Source organism: Talpa europaea, assembly GCF_964194135.1.
Source record: "Talpa europaea genome assembly, chromosome: 8".
NCBI lineage: Eukaryota > Metazoa > Chordata > Mammalia > Eulipotyphla > Talpidae > Talpa > Talpa europaea.
The window spans coordinates 51177286-51183148 of record NC_140075.1 but is presented as its reverse complement, the minus strand read 5'-3'; positions in this window follow the sequence as shown (position 1 = coordinate 51183148).

Genomic DNA, 5863 nt, shown 5'->3' with positions numbered 1-5863 from the left:
CCCGCCGGCTCCGCAGCCCCAAAGCGCGCGTCTACCCGCCGCGACTGCAGCTGCAGCCCGTGCAGGGCTGGGGGGGCCCTGGGGAGGGGGCGCTAAGCTGGGGGCGGGGCGGTGGGAGGCTCCCGAGAGCGCTAGGGGATTTCCTAGGGGCTGCCCTGGCAGACCCCTCGCCCGCGGCCCGGCCTCCCGACAGCTGTGGGGGAGCCGAGGCGGCCTCCCGGCACCGCCGAGCGGCTGCAGATTCCTTCTGGCTCGTTCGACCTGCTCGAGCTTTTACGCCAGAGTCCCGAGGTCGAGGCCACGTGGATGAGCGGGGTCTGGGACCTGGTCCTTCTCTCGGCCTTGGCGTGGCGTTCAAGGCCTCCCGGAGGGCTCAGGACCTTGGTCAGGCCGCCCCCAGGCACCCAAAATCAGACCCCAAGGACTTGAGCAGGCGTTTAAGGAAGAGAAACCCCATTCGGCTTGAAAGCATGAGAAAGGAAGATCACATTATTCGTGATAAGAAAAATACTAATTAAAGTGGCAGTGAGCTCTCACACCAACTAGACTAGCAAAAACAGAGAGCTGAATAATGTCAAATGCTGGGGGGATGTGGGGCTCTCACAGCCAGTGCCCCGCTGGTGGGAGTAGCCTGGGGCAGCTGGTCTGGAAAACAGCCTGGCGGTGATGAAGGAAGTCAACGAAGAGAATGGTGGTCCTGAAATCCAGCTCTGCTCTTACAAGCTCAGGCAGGGACGTGTCAGAGGATGTCTGCGGCCCTGTCGTTGATTTGTGGTTGCCAGGAATTGGAGACAACCTTAGCGTCCACGCTGGGGTAGTGGATGGATAAAATGTGGTACTATGCCACTAGCCGGGCAGGGGACCAGAGGTATTCACAGCAGCATGATTTAAACACCTACTGCTGAGAGGGAAAAAATGAACCAATTAAGTAAGACCACTAACATGATACCAATAAAAATTGTATGTCTGTCGAGGTGTCATACGTTCTTTTTGCAATCTCAGAGTGGTTCATAATGAGGCTTCTTCAACCAGTCTACTCCTTTCTTTTTTTTTTCTTTTTTTTTTTATAGAGGCATGTTTTATTTATTTATTTATTTTATTTGTTTTGTTTATACAAGCACTGGGCACACGCAGAAGCGCGGGAGGGTGAGAGAATTCACCAGAGCCAGAGCGGGGAGCAGAGCAGGCAGAAGGACCGAAGTACACTGCTGAGGGGAGCAGCGGGCGGCAGGAGAGTTCTGCGCGCCATGTGGGACCCTCGGGGAGCAGCCGGGGATCGAACCGGAACCGCAGAGGCCGCGGGCAGCTTCGCAACCCAGCGCTCAACCGCTGCGCCACCGGGGAGGCCCCCAGTCTAGTCCTTTCTGATGGACATGGGCCTGTTTCCAGTCTTTTGCTATCACGATAGTTACCGTGGACAATCTCAAGCATGTATTGTTTGATCATTTTTACCATGCCTCTAGGGGATCAATTTTTAGAAGTGGGATTGGTGTCTCAAAGGGCAAACAAATGCATGTGTAGTTTTGCTAGCTATTACCTATTCCCCCCCATAGGGGCTGTTTTGCACTCCCATGTGGCACATATGAAAAAGCGTGTTTGTTCACAGCCTTCCCAACAGAACAGGCTGTCAAACGTGGATTCTGGCCAACATGCTAGGTAAGAAATGACAAACCAGTGTAATTTTAATTTGCATTTCTATCAGCACAAGCAAAGCTGGTATTCTTTTTCTTTGTTTAATAACCACTTTCGTTTTCTTCCTAGGAACAATCCATTTTTATCCAACTCATACTTTGTGATTGTTGCCTTAAACGAATGTTAAAACAATTATTATTTCTTGTCTTATTAATAATGTTTGCTCATTACCAAAGAAAATTTAAAATACACACAAGAAAAAAATACCCATAATTTATCTCCCCAAAGATGACACTGGAATCACTTGCTAGTCCCTTTCAACAAAAGAAAAAAATGTACACAGAGTGGTAAAATATCTGCTGGTCTTGTGCCAGCACTTGGGAGCCAGAGGCTGCACCGGACGCTTCTGCTGAGAACATCAGCTGTGTGAGGGGAGAGAGGTCTGGAGTGGGAAGCGGGCAGTAGGTCTGGCCAAGTGGGGATGGGAGTGGCCGGTGGCAGCCACTGGAGAGGTGCCCATTTGTGAGTGAAAAGGAGCACCCCTCTGTAGAACTGCCCACTCTTAGGTCCCAGATCAGGCCACCCCAAGATGCGCCAAAGTAGCATATTGATTTTAAATTTCAAAAAAATTTGGTGAATGAATAATACCCTAAAACTCTCTTTCTCCTAAAAGTGGCCATTTACTTTGACCCTCCTCCTTCTTGTCCCCTCTGAAAGCAGGAAATAAATCTCTGGGTAAACAGGCCCCCTCCCTCTCCAGAGATAGAAAGAGCCCTTATCCTCAGAGACAGGGACAGGAAGCTGTGTAAACAAGCTCTGCTTAGCTCACTAAATTAGTTGCTCCAAGAATTTCTTTGTCCTCTGTGCTCTTCACAGATTTATTGCTTCTTTGTCTAAAAGCTGTATAAACTAGGTCTATGGCCATCACTAAATTCCATATTTTAGGGATCTCCAGACTCATAAAATTAAATTTGTCTTTTTTCTTGCTTGTCTTGCTCCTGTCATTTTATCATTGGGCCAGTCAAAGGAGGTGACTGGGAGACCCCCTGAAAATATTTCCAGCACCACACAGAGGAAATGAGTGGGAGGAGCAGCAGGAGTACAGGGCTGGACTGTGTTCCAGTTCAGTTCCGGGAGCCTAGTCATGTCACCCAGGATGAGTCTCTCTCCGTCTCTTTGTTATAGAGCAGCCCTGATATTGAATGGGTAGAAGGAAATAGGCCTAGGCGGTCGCTATACTAAGAAGGAATGAACACTCCTTGGAGGATGAAAGCACTGGTTAACAGCTAGAGGGGGGCACTGCCGAATTACTTTTCAGGCCTCTGGGCAGCCCTAAATTCACAAACCTTGGTCCCCCCATTCATACTTCCCAGTCTGTACCCATGTCTTCCTGAATGTAGCCCCAGCTCTGCCATTGCCTAGTCCAGAGAAATCACTAAACCTCTGTCTCAATTTCTTCATCTGTGGATACTTTTTAATAGGGTGATTTCAAAATCCAAGCATAGAGTGAATGTCCCGTCTGGAGGTAATTGTTATCCTCCTGCTCTCCACTTGTCACCTGTACTGTCTCATTTAATCATCTTGGCAGGCCTGACAAGTGCTAGCATATCGAAGCTCCATTTTACAGAGGCGGGGAATGAAGTTCAGAGACATTAATGACTGGCCCAGAGACACACAGCAGGCTGGTGAGAGTTGAGAATGGAATCCAGATGTGTTCTCTGTCTGCTTGAGGGAATTCACTGGCCCCTTGGCGCTGCACCCGGTGCTGCATCCCCACAAGTGAGGCCTGGGGGCATGTCTCAATCAACGCCCTTTCTTTTTGCTGGAAAGGAAAGCAATCTGGGGCAAAGCCTCAGAAAACCGCGCGAGATGGCGACTCAGGCGGGCGAGGACTGCATCAGGTTAGCCCCTGCTGCTCTAAGCGGGAATGGAGGGGCGGGCTTGGCCAGATGGCGGCTCCGCTGGTCCACACGCGGGGGAGACAGAGCCAGCGAAGAGCCGCGGTGGGGAAACACCGTAGTAATTCCCTTAGGTGTTCGTCATTAGTTCACCCGGCTCTCAGGACCGTGAAGGAGCCGTAAAGGTCTGGAGGAGGACGGGGTGAGGAAGAGTTGCAGCGGTGATGCAAGTAACTGGGGGGTGAGCGGCCTGTTTCATGCCCTTTCCACTGAGGACCTCTCAGAAAACCTCAGGCTTCGGGGAGTTGGGGAGGGGGTCACAGGGGGTGGGGAGGGAGGGCGTGGAGACAGACTTACTTCACTGGCACAGAAGCTTGGGAATTACTATGGGTCCTGGTTAGGATAACGACCTTGTAAAGGCCTATTACCTGAATTTATGGCAGGCAGGCTGGAGAGAAGTGTTTGCCTAGAGAAAGATTGGGATCCACTTGCATTCCCTGGCTAAGTAAGTGAGGCAGGTGCTGAGGTCTGGAGTCCCCACAAAGTGGCAGGGTCCAGCCTGCTGTGACAGCCCCGTTTACCTGGACATATGGGGTCCCCTCCCTGGCCTCTATTAGAAGGCCACACAGCCCTGGGCAGTGGCTGCAGAGAGTGCCCATGGCCCAGGGCTCTGCCAGCCCAACCAGCAAGGTTAAGTGTGGGGGGATAGGAGGTTGGGAGGTGGAGAAGATATTGGAGGAAGCAACACAAAGAGAAAGGAGAAGAGGAGTTAAGAGCTGGGAGGCTGGAGCTAAGCAAGACCTTCATTTTTTAGGCCTCAGTTTCCTCATCTAGAAGAGGGAGTAATACTGCTTCATACAAAGGACCGTTGTGTGAATTCAATGAGCTGGTATTCTAGAAAATGTTTTGTGGCCAGTGCACAGACTAGGCTGCTCTTTCCTGGGAGCTCCCAGAATCCATGGTAAAGGGCTGGCCCCGAGGTAAATGTTTTACAGCTTTCATCACCCACTACACCACAGCCCCCACCCTAATCCTTACCAGACTGAAATTTTCAAGGCAGACATGGTTGCTGATTCAGCCTGTATTCATCCAAAAGTAAGACCTGATAAAACTTGGTAAGATGATCCTAAAGTTCATCAAAAAACAAAACAAAACAAAACAAAACACCCATGTACAAACAGACAGCAAAGCTGCAAAATCAAAAGCAGTGAAGGGGGGAAATGCAACCAAATATTGAAACAATTTGCCAAGAACTATTAGAACTTTAAAAATGCACATACACTTTATGCTCAGCCACCTCATTTTTAGGTATCTGCACCACAGAAATAACAGCAGTGAGAAGGCCAAGATAAATGCACAAGTTTGCTGCAGTTTTGTTTGTAACTGTAGCAAAGACTTGGAAACAACCCAAGAGTCCATCAAGAGGGGATGGTGAAATAAATAGAGGTGCAGTCATACAATGCAATGCCAAGCCATTATTAAAAAGAAATAAGTGAGTTTGTAAGTGCTGAGGTATCTAAGAGATAGCAAGGCAGACAGGAATTGCAGTAGGAGTCCATTTCTTTAAAAAGCATTCTTCCACCGGTTGAGCGCTGGGTTGCGAAGCTCCCTGCGGCCTCTGTGGCTCCGGTTCGATCCCCGGCTACTCCCCGCCCACCGGAGGAGGGTCCCACATGGCGCGCAGACCTCTCCTGCCGCCCGCTGCTCCCCTCAGCAGTGTACTTCGGTCCTTCTGCCTGCTCTGCTCCCCACTCTGGCTCTGGTGAATTCTCTCACCCTCCCGCGCTTCTGACTGTACCCAGTGCATGTATAAACAAACAAACAAATAAATGAATAAATAAATAAATAAAATACGTGCCTCTTTAAAAAAAAAAAAAAAAAAAAAAAAAAAAAAAAGCATTCTTCCACCACTGCCTTCAAGCCTTTGTCAAATGTCCTTCCCTGTCCCATGATGGGAATCTGGCAGAGACTATGCTTTGCAATCCCTTCAGGATATTCAAAGTCTAATCCAACCCATTTTAAATTTCAATTTCTTTGTATCTTCAAAATACGTATCGCACAATGACATAGAAGGTTTGCCGTTTTAACTTTTTTCTAACCACAGCCCTCTGAAGTAGGTAGTGTGCTTATCATCTTCATCTTATAGATAAGGAAATCACAGCACAGAGAGGGTCAACAGCCTTCCCCAACACACATAGATCATATTGGCAAAGCCAGAGTGTATGACCTCAGAGCCTATGCTCTTAGCCACTCTGGTATGTCACCTTAGATTCACAGGACCTCAAATGGGACTTTTTTTGGTCTCAGACTTTTAGCATGCAGAGTATGTATCA